General features: G+C 33.5%; 1 long non-coding RNA gene across 1 annotated transcript; it reads right to left on the bottom strand.

Moving 5' to 3' along the window:
- Window positions 1-7,923: 7,923 nt before the first annotated feature.
- Window positions 7,924-10,255, bottom strand: LOC148613146 (uncharacterized). Its single transcript, XR_015923128.1, has 3 exons — window positions 10,113-10,255; window positions 9,372-9,517; window positions 7,924-9,081 (listed from the first exon to the last, which is right to left on the bottom strand). It is a non-coding gene; the product is annotated as an uncharacterized LOC148613146 (long non-coding RNA).
- Window positions 10,256-11,505: the final 1,250 nt, after the last annotated feature.

Genomic DNA, 11,505 nt, shown 5'->3' with positions numbered 1-11,505 from the left:
ATGAGTAGAGTCCATGCCTTCATAGCAGAGGCTATAAGCTAGCAGATTGATACGTTATAAATTAGATAGCGCTTACAGGTCTGAGTCTTACAACGACGTATGATATTGTCCACTGACTATAATGAATCAGTCTCAATCAGTCATGTAATGAGAACAAGTATAATTATACATTGATACATAAGAGTTACAATATCGGTAATTTATTTTAACTTGCAACTGACAAGGAAGGTTTTGTCGTCGAAATATATTACAATTTGTGTTGATATTGCAAATTTAATTTATCATTTGTGGTGCATAAAAAGATAGTATGCGTGATTTTGTTTTTCTCACAATAATTGTGGGGTATCTTAACAGTATTTTATGAGATTACTCATGTTTTATGCTCGTCATCGTGACCAACTCGTGGATCGTTATGGTGTATCCATCTGCACCATGGGAATCTGTGCACCTGGTCCATGCTCCCAGTTTTTATTGGAGCCCGAGTTGCTTATTTACTTTTATTGCTTTGTACATATTATTTTGGTATCTTTATGTAATTTGTTGGGTGTGTCTGTTTTCCCTGTCCGGTCTTTGACCCTGGAATGCATTATTTTGATTTTCAATAGATTCTTAATTTCCTCATTACTTTTACATACATTCACAAATGCACTGAAACTTGGTATTTAGTAAGTTGTCTGCAAAGTGTGATTTTTTCAGCTTTTCAAAACCTTTTTTATTGTATTTTTGTCAAAACCTTCATAATGTATATATTATAAAGCGAACCCTATATTTGACAATTATATAAAATATTCATATTCATATAGATAATGAATATGGTGAATATGTCGAAGAGACAACTACCATATCAGGATGAAAAAAATGTCAGCTGAAGGCCACTCATGGTTCTTCAATGAACGACGAGTAAACCCTCATAACACTGGACTGCTGCAAGTGGCACCAGAACAACAATATTCACAGATACAGCGAAATAGTTTCCTATATATACTCCAGCAACATTAAGGTAAACTGAAATAAATCAAAGTGCTGAGGCACTGAGTCATGAAAGACCTCAAAGTAATCAAAAATATTCATGTAACCAAATTGTAAGCTAAATAAACCGATCAAAACTTAGTCCTTTTAAAGAATAGCCTTTTTATCGCAGTGTATATTTATACAGTCCGTTTATTCGTATATTTTGTTTATCTTCTTTTGCATTATTGCTTTTGATATTCCTGGCTGTACACGTACGTTGATGTCCTCAAATTTCCTAATACTTAAATCAGCATTTCTCACAAAAAAATAATTCCACTGAGAATCACTAACTATCAATATTCGATGAATTTTCAAAGAATGGACCCACACCTTGAAATATCGGTTTGGTGATGCATGAAGTAGAAATGAATCCTGCAGACCTGGAGGAAGTTGAACAAAGGCACAATCTCAAGGGAGAAATGAGCAAAAAACTTTTCCATGCTTGTGCTCACTTTGATGTAGATTTTTTTTTGTAATAAATTAAAACTAAAATTTGTCCTTGTCATTGTTGTCTAGATTATGCTATGGCATGTACAATAAATAATTACATTTCTCTAGGAATTTTTCGCTTCAAACAAAGATAAAAACTCCTGTTGTAAAAATTACTATGCAGTTTAAAGAACTTTAAACTAAAAATAACTTTGTAGCTCATAGATTTGAGCAATGTAAGATTCCAATTAAGTTGGAAAGTCAATAATATAGAGATGTGGTGAATACAGGGAATATGATGTCTTAATCACACATGCACTTTGAATATAATTCCATCTTTTTTTCTCTCCAAAAGAAAAAAGTTACTAGTGAACCTATACCCCATGAGTATCACTTTTTTTATGAATAACTATTTGCTGAGTGTTTTATACCTGTCTGCCTTCAATAATGTATGTGCATTTCTTTCACTTTTTTCTGCATGATTGTTTTACAAATATGTATAAAAAAATAAAAGGTTGGGTGGTTATAACAGTCCCAGGTTTTACTGGTTCTTAAACCACCTAGTCATTATTTCCACAGTGATCAATGCTGGTCGATTGAAAATTTGCAAACAATATTTCTGTTATTATTCATAGTTTTTGTCCTACATTAAAAAGTTAATATAGTATACATTGTATATCTACTATATTTCAGTGTTCTTAGGTTTTATTCTTTTAATATCTCTATCAGCTGTATTAATTATGAAAAAATGAACATTTCTTTCTATAAAATAATTCAAATTTATCTGAAATAACATAACAAACTTTACAAAAATTGTGCAGTGTATTTCATGACCACATCTTTGTTTCAATAACTATTAATAACAGGTAACATACATGTAAGTAAGAGTAGAACAGATTACTTTTCACTTGTCATTGTTGAAACAACATCCCCGCATAACCAGATAGATCATAAAATGTGGTTTGAAGTGATGAGTTTAAAGGTCGTTTCATTTAACAGACAAAAACCTTCTAAATGCAGAAAATGGAAAACTTAAAGGATATTGCTATAGGACTTATTGCATGTATGATTTTAGCTACCTGCTGTTTGATAATGATGTTTGGACCCCCATTTCAAAATCTCTGGATCAATCCCTGAATGTTGATATTTATATGAGCAATTAATGTCACATTGTAAAGTAGAAAACAAATTAGATACACGTATTATTTCATTTTGGCCCTGTTATAGGTTTCGGTCAATCATATTGGCCTCGACAGCCGTATTGGCACTCGGTATGCGATATAGGTCTAGGGGTGTGCGATGTAAGTCTAGGAGACTCAGTGTGATATACACAAAGCAATAAAGGTCTAGGAGTGTGATATAGAATGCAATATAGGTCAAGGGGTGTGATCTAGAATGCAATATAGGTCTAGGGGTGTGATAGACAGTATGAGATATGTCTAGGAGTGTGATATATGATATGTGATACAGGTCTAGGGGTGTGATATAGGGTATGCGATAAAGGTCTATGGTCGGTGTGGAAGTTTGGATTTTAGGAACATGTACATGTACAAGTGTATGTGTAATGTCATGGCTCATGTGTTCACTCGCATCCCAAGGACATTACTTTATTTCACTGGATACCCCTTCTTTTTGATAATTCAAGACCTCCTTTCATCAGAGATATTGTTCATGTTTCTGCTTTGAAATCACATTAATTTAACAATATTTTCTACTTTAAACACTTCTTAGTTTGCTACATATATGTACATGTGTGTTTACCATTTTATATTATATATTAATAAATATGTAATTTCATATTGGCCCTGTTATAGGTTTGAGGTCTGTCATATTGGTCGCGGTCGTATTGGCCCCGAGGCATTGCCGAGGGCCAATACGGCTGTCGAGGCCAATATGATCGACCAAAACCTATAACAGGGCCAATATGAAATTACATATTAATTGACAATTTTATTAACCAACTCAACTAGATGATTTGTAGAACAATTGTTTTCATGTTTTAGCAAGAACATGTAGGTTAATTTGCATTAATCAGTCTTAAGTATCCTTTTGTATAAAATGGAAGATTTTTGTGTGTTTTTGCTGGTTTTTTTAGTCCTGGTGATCAAAGTTCCTGAAATAACACAATTCTGAAAGCACATTTTAGATATACAAATGTGCAATTGATGATATATTATACTCTTTAGTTTTATACATTACAATAGGCTCGCCAGGTGTAATAAATTATTGGTTAGCTTATCAGAATTATGTTGGATTTTTTTTTTTTTTTTTTTTTGGTTTTCTATGCGCATATACTTTGATTCTAGTTTGTCTTGTTTATGTTGCTTAATGTATGTTTTCATATTTGGTCTGAAGCTCCTTAGAGCTTGTGATTGTATTTGAATGACATGCCAAATCAAAATAAAGTTTTCTTACCGTATTCTAAGTTCTTTATTTGTTTGGTAAATTATATACATATTAAGGTACATATGCATAAATAATCCAGTCCAGCAGGATAATGAAGTGAGAATATCTAATTCGAAATGGTGGATTCAAACGACCGGATGTTTGATGCCGTATTGGCCCTGGTTTGATCCATATTGGCCCTCTTTTTTCGTATTGGCCCCGTATAGATGCCCGGTTTGAATTCATATCAATTGGTCAGTTTTTGACATATTTTAACGTATTTTGGGTAGTTGGTTAATAACATCTATGTACATGTACATGTAGTAATTAACACATATATATGTATACACACTGCTTGCATTTTCTGTACAGAAGTTAAAATTTAATCAAATTAATCACACATGAAATTTTCCAATAAAAAGGAGGGGTGCCAACCCCATGCAACCACCCCTGGATCCGCCACTGTAATGTATACTTACTACACAAAAAGGTTACATTGCAGCTCCGAAAATCCGGCATTAGAAGCTCCCGAAATCTTCAATAAAGGGTTAGATGGAGAGAAATAAATTGGCAAATCTCGATTGAGCTTTCCTCCCTGCGAATGTTCGGGTCAATTTGACAAAATAGTTCAGCTTTCTGCGTCAGAATTTAATGGTTAATATCATATAATCATTGAAATCTTGCAGTTCTACACAAATTAAATAGCATTAATATCGTTACACGCCCATGTCGTACGTAAAGTAAACACCACTTATTTGACATTATAGGCTAAAAACCACTAATTCCACTTTCCATAGGCTTCTATGCTAATTTCACAATATTCAATGGCTTCTCTGGACTTTACCTTAACTTTAACCTGCAGAGGACTATATATCAGCATGATTCTACATATGTCAGCTCACAATCCTCAGAATGGCATGTGGGGTTAGCAGACTTGCAGTGCAGTACTGGTCACCGGAAGTGAAGGGTCTATAAATAGCATGGGAAATCCCAGTGTTTTCACAAGATAGGGGTATATTTAAAAATCATTATGGAGATTAGGCTTCACATCACAAGACGCAAAATGCACCTATAAAATATACAGAAATGTTTTTCCTTTCAGAAACTGTTTAAATTTTTTAAATAAGATGAGAACTTTTTTCACAGCACTATGAGGAACAGGGGTAATTTCTGCGTAGGACTATTTTTGCGTACGTTCCAAATGCTCATTGGTTGAATTGGTGGTCTGTAACCTAAATATATGATCGGCGTTGGAGCGATATCTTAATGCAAACTTTGCAAGGAGAATAACCCGCGGAGTGTTATTTTGGTAGTTATATGTTGAAATGTCTACTTTGGTTACGTAATTTGCCGATAATCTGTAAGTCAAGTTCAGTCTATAAATAGACTTCCTTGACAAAAACGGAACAAGCCAAACGGAGGCTAGAGATTCTTGGCTTGTGACAGGGCGAGGTTAAAGTACATCGTTGTGATCACATTTCCCTTTTAAAACTGGCCTCTATAAAAAAAAAACATGTAGTCTATATGTACCTATAAAATATGTGTTACATATAAACAGTGATATAATTGATGCAAGAATTAACTTATAATGTATGAAATACAATTAATAACGGACACGACAGGCCTTTAAGGAATTTAAATAATATGGAAAACAGCATAATGTAAATGTTTTGCATAGCTTCTTGTCAACCGTGATGGGTAAAATGACATAGGAAAAGTACATCTTTTTTATCTCTCATTAATTATATTTTGGAATTTATTTACTAGACGACCTCAAGGATCAGGAAGAACTGTATTTGCTTCATGAATAATCCTATTTTTTTTCATACAGATACAGAGCGAGCCGAATTTGTTTATTATTATTATTATTATTATTATTATTATTATTATTTGACTGTAAACTTCTGACTTCAAACAGTGTTTACCCGTATTTATAGTACATTTTTATAGAATAAAACACTATTTTTTGAGAATTTATCTATTTGTAAAAACGGACACTTCACTCACAAACGTGTGTGTGACTGAGTGGTCAGATTTTACACATCCATAAATTCTGGAAAGACAGTGTTTAATCTATATATTTCCAATATCTTAAATATACTTTTTGTCATGTCGTTCAGCGAAATTGACACATGGCGGCAATGAATTGGCAGCAAGACAGTGTTGCCAATTTCAATATCCGAGGTAAATATGGGCTTCTGATAACTCCGCTGTACCCTTTGTCGTAGCGATGGTAGCCATGTTGTACATGTACATGGAAATTACACTGTTGTTAAAACTGTCCTCATCGATGTCGTTAAAGGTGAACAAGTAATAATAGTATAAAGCCATATGCTAATTAGGTTGGAATTATACTAATATAAAGAGTCTTCAAAAAGTGCCTTATGTACACAGGTTTTTGGTATTTATTCTGGGTTCGGTTAAGCGTATATACAATGTATGGTTATTACTAGTCCGAATTTCCTCTGACCCTGCAACCCTCTTCTTTTCTATTTGGATATTGATATGTCGGGTTGGGGTCAGAACGATGTGCCATACAAAAAGTTGGAGATTCAGCGGTACCGCGGAGTATCGTCCTTCACGCGCTTCTTACGACTTTCATGTTAAAATCGTGTAGGTGATGCATACCTAGTTCGATTCGGGATTCATTTTTCTTTATGCAGATGTAAGTTTTATCGGCTACTTGTCATCAAATCTCGCTAAAAAGAAGTTTGAAAGCCTTAACCCAGGGTCAGCAGCCATTTACTTTCGATTTCCAACTTTCAGTGGCGCAAGCGAGATTTGGTCGTATGCAAATGAGATTCCGTCATGCACAGATGGTCACGTGAGATCAACAAACATCGCCTTCTTTGTGTGTCCAAACAAGCGTGTGTACTGGAACAACATATGAAAACACGTGGTTGGATCCAATTTACAATTACTTTTGGTTGAACTGTGATTTTTTTCAGATGTGTAAAATATTACATGTGACACCCCATCCTTAGAATACCCTAATTCAACCGATTTAACACAAGTTTCGAGCAGGTTATTAAAATATTGGAAATGCATTGGGGTGTGTGTGTGTGTTGGGGGGGCAGAAGGCAATTATATACATTTCTACTAGATTTTAAATTGCTTCATGTTTTTAAATAGCAGTTTATAATTATGTTTTGCACTTATTTTTAATCTTCAATTGCTTAGATTCTTAATATATTGAAGTTTATTGAATGTTATTTCAATGTGAGATTTTAACTGGCAGTGTAACTTGTGATGAACTGGATGTCTGTATACCTTTTCTTGTTTTTTTTTTTGTTTAGATTCTATGGGAAAGAGAGGGCTTAGGGAACCCAATTATATTAAGCTTGTGAAATATTTTTCCTTTCACTACCAAACATCTCTGCATGGATTTATATATAGCATATTTAAGCTTTTTTGTTTCATTATGTTCATGTCTGACTTTCTACACAAAAATGTAGTACTTGCAACTACCTAAAGACCATTCAAATTTCCTCTGATCCTGCAACTCTCCTCTTTTTTAATTAGTTATGAGTATGTTGAGTTGGGGTATCTAAATAAAAAGAGGGTCGCAGTTTCAGAGGAAATTGGACCCAAGTTAAAGATTAATATTATTTTCAGAAAAAAAAACAGCCATATCTCTTTGCATTTCTATCAGTAATACATATACGTACTGCCTCATATGAATGTATGGTTGATTCTCACAACTGAATACCAGTGTGGTTCTGTTGACTACATGTAAGTCCTAACAAGTTACCATAGATGAGGACAAAATTTCCTAATTATACTCTTTGGTCACAATAAAAGATATCTACATGTATTCACAGGTCTGAGTCCAAATTATCTCAAATATTTATACAGCCCCAAAAATTGTTCACTCGCATATTGGTTTGGATTTGTTGTGGTCATCTGGAGATACTTGGTTTTTGTGAAAATTTGAGTATTATTTGGTTGATCTTTATAAATTTTAAACCAAGGTTGCAAACTACAACAGGAAGGTTGGTATAGATTTGGGGGGTTAGAATTAGGGGCATAAATGGGTCCTAAAACAATAAATTCATTTAAATAACAATACAACTCTAATAAAAGTATAGCAATCCTATGATACAGCTTCACAATATTCTATACCACAATAAACAGACTTGGATTGATTGTTTGGGTTGTGATTTTAAGCCAAGTAAGAATAAGGGGCCCTAAACAAGTATTTTTCCCCTTGATTTAAGAAATAAAGGGGAGAAATACTTGTTTATTTCTGGTTTGGTTTTAAAAATTTTGTAGATGTCACATCAAAATCCTTGCCTGCATTTTTCAATTAGACTTCAAATATCTTTTACAGTTTTCAAATTATAAAGGAAGCCACGCCCTAACAAATCATATTTTTTGAGATAATGAAGTACAAAGTGATCCATGAATGCACTCTAAAGCAGACCTTTATACTTGTATTGAATTTCAAAATGTGCAATATTGTGTCCATAATGAACTGTAAGACTCTATGTTAAGTGTGTCAATAACTAATATTGTGTCCACACTTGCAGAGTTTAATTGACTGTGGTTGTATCATGCTGCATTTGGCAAAGCTTTTTATTTTAAGTTGGACACATCATAAATAAAACATGTTTATACACTAGTAAACTTAGTTACATCTTCCAGTGACAATATTCTTGTAGAATTTAGGGGGCAGGGATTTGATGTCAGATAAGAAATTTATGTTGCACAAGCAACATTAGTTTTAATTCAGAAGCAATTGAAATCAATATTTCATTTTGAAAAAAAAAATGCCTTGTTTAGTAATTGGGGAAACATAGAATCATCATTATTCTTTCAATGGAGGAGTAAAATATTCCTTTCAGGAATTTGCAACATTTTTAAATGATCACTTGCCCCTTGCTAATGAAATGGTCGATGCTTCAGAGATTGAACAAAGACAGAATAATAAAACATAAGACATGGTCCATTTTACAAATCATTTTTGTGCATCAATGCCAAAAATATCATTCTGTACAAAAAACACTGTGATTTTAGGATCTGAGAGCCAACACAAATATTAGTTGTTTCAATTTGCAGATATACAAATGTACATGTACATGTATATATAACTTTTAATTGTTGGATAAAACTGACACATCAGATGCCTCACTTTGCTCCAATACAAGATATGTCATTATGTCTTTGGTTGAAGTTGCAGTTATGTTGAGAATTGTGGAATCTATCTTACTTTGAATAATTCAAACTTTTCTATGGTCCTCTCTTAAATCTAATCACCTGTAAAATTAAATATGGTTTTTATTGTGTATTGTAAAAAAATAAATATACACTGTGTGCCAACTCAAACAGTAACCCTTTTCAAAAATGCCCTTTTTCATGTAGAACATATGTTATTACACATGGGAGGGAGCTACCAGTACACTGTGGGTTTGCTTTTATTAAAATATATACAAATTTGCTAGTAATGTTACATGTTGTAATTGTCATTTTATGTACATCAACAAGACATTCGTGTAGATTTCTAACTGTACTGCATACATTTCTTTTTGTCACTACATACAACATACCATTCTGATATGCTGTGTGCCTCATCATATGCAACTAAACATATTTTTTTTTTCAGAATATGTTTCTAACAGGATGTCTCTCTAATGCTTTTTAATCACATATTCTGGTGATGCCAGGAGAATGGTAGCACAACCTTCTTTGATACCTAAAGCAAAAATCAGTTAATTGACAAGTTGCTATTTCCAGTGATCATGCTGAATGTACACAATTAAACAAAACTGTTTATGGACTTCAATCATTCATTGACTTCACATACCATTTCCAATACATGAATATATTGCATTTTTGACAAGACACCCCCTCACTTTTTTTTCCCATTCCTAATTCATTTGTTCATAGTTACACTGAAAAAAAATAAAGATTATTTTTAACTCAATGACAAAAGTTAAAAAAATACAAAAAAATAGAACTACGTTTCGCAGCTGTGACAAACACATACACCATCCATTTGTGTTATGCCTTCATAAATTTCATATGAAGAAATCTTATGGCTCTTAGTTTCTGCACCTGTTCCTTGATAAGATATATATGTCCAGTGGGGTATAAATAGGCTGGTGTGGTGCGCTAATGGAATGAAAACTATAAAGACATCAGCCACCATCTTGATGGAGTTGCTTTTTCAAAAAAAAAAATGCATGTGGCATAATTTGGTTCAATTTTTGGGAATAAAATTGCAGGAACTGAATTCCAAAGTGCAGTGGACAAGGGATAAAATTAATGAAAAATTAAGTGAAACTTACTAAAACTACTGTTAAAAGTCACATTTGCGTCCATCAAATATACGACGACCTCTTTCATTTACCACCTCGATTTCCAATCTACCAGTGTCCCACTTCAAAGTTATCGACTCAAGGTTGTTCCAGTGCACACGCTTGTTAAGGCACACAAAGAAGGCGGTGTTTGTTGATCTCACGTGACCATCTGTGCATGACGGAATCTCATTTGCATACGACCAAATCTCGCTTGCGCCACTGAAAGTTGGAAATCGAAAGTAAATGGCTGCTGACCCTGGGTTAAGACTTTCAAACTTCTTTTTAGCGAGATTTGATGACAAATAGCCGATAAAACTTACATCAGCATAAAGAAAAATGAATCCCGAATCGAACTAGGTATGCATCACCTACACGATTTTAACATGAAAGTCGTAAGAAGCGCGTGAAGGACGATACTCAGCGGTACCGCTGAATCTCCAACTTTTTGTATGGCACATCATTCTGACCCCAATCCGACATATCAATATCCAAATGAAAAAGAGAAGGGTTGCAGGGTCAGAGAAAATTCGGACTAGGTTATTACCGATTTATACCCTTCTGTAGCTTTGGGGGTTTTTTTATATTTTTTATGCGAGTTCTATATATTAAGATTTGGTTAATGAATCTCCAGAATTATTTTGTTAAATATACAAATTTACATGTATATAAATGATGTACTTTGATTTAATGTGAGATGTAGGTGAGTATTCTTCAGATTGTACCCTAGTTCATTTATCGTGCTTTTTTCTAAGCTTTTGTGTGAGGAGTTAGTCCGTTAGCATTCACTTGAAACTTACATCGAAAATTAGTTGATAATTATCTTTGTAAATCAATAGACAAAAGTACAAATTTCTTCAACAGAAACTATTAGAGTTGCATAACATTGCAGTCTTGTGATTAAATGGTGATATAAAGACTGTTTTGTATTACTCAATGCTTCTAATCAGATATGGCCAATAAAGATAGTTCAAGTTTGCTAATATCACTTTGGGAATCTCAGATAACATTACAATAAGATACGCAGATGTTGTTAAACACATGAAGAAAAAACATCGATATTTTCACAACTGTATAGATTGAGAAAGAAATCATTTGTTCCTTCCTCCTTCGCTATAACTGGCGTCTGTCCAAACAATCATGTTTTAAGTTAATTGTGGAGTTTTCTTTTAGTATTTTGTCATTTTTTCAGGTCAGTCTTATTTGTGTTTTCAACTGACATTGAACTTGGAATGAAAAACGGCTTTTTGGGAACGGAAAAAGGACATGAGCTAAATTATAATCGAAGTTATGTACGTAATTACGGATACGCTTATCATAGTATCGAGTTCAGATATAAGTAGCACTCCAGCTAAGTATCATGTAAAATATGATACATGGTTGG

The sequence above is a fragment of the Perna viridis genome, chromosome 6 (assembly GCF_037379345.1).
Source record: "Perna viridis isolate PV_CMFRI_1.1 ecotype Kerala chromosome 6, ASM3737934v1, whole genome shotgun sequence".
In the NCBI taxonomy this organism is placed as follows: Eukaryota; Metazoa; Mollusca; class Bivalvia; order Mytilida; family Mytilidae; genus Perna; species Perna viridis.
Note: the sequence above shows the minus strand (reverse complement) of the source record. Positions and strands in the feature narration are given on the sequence as shown.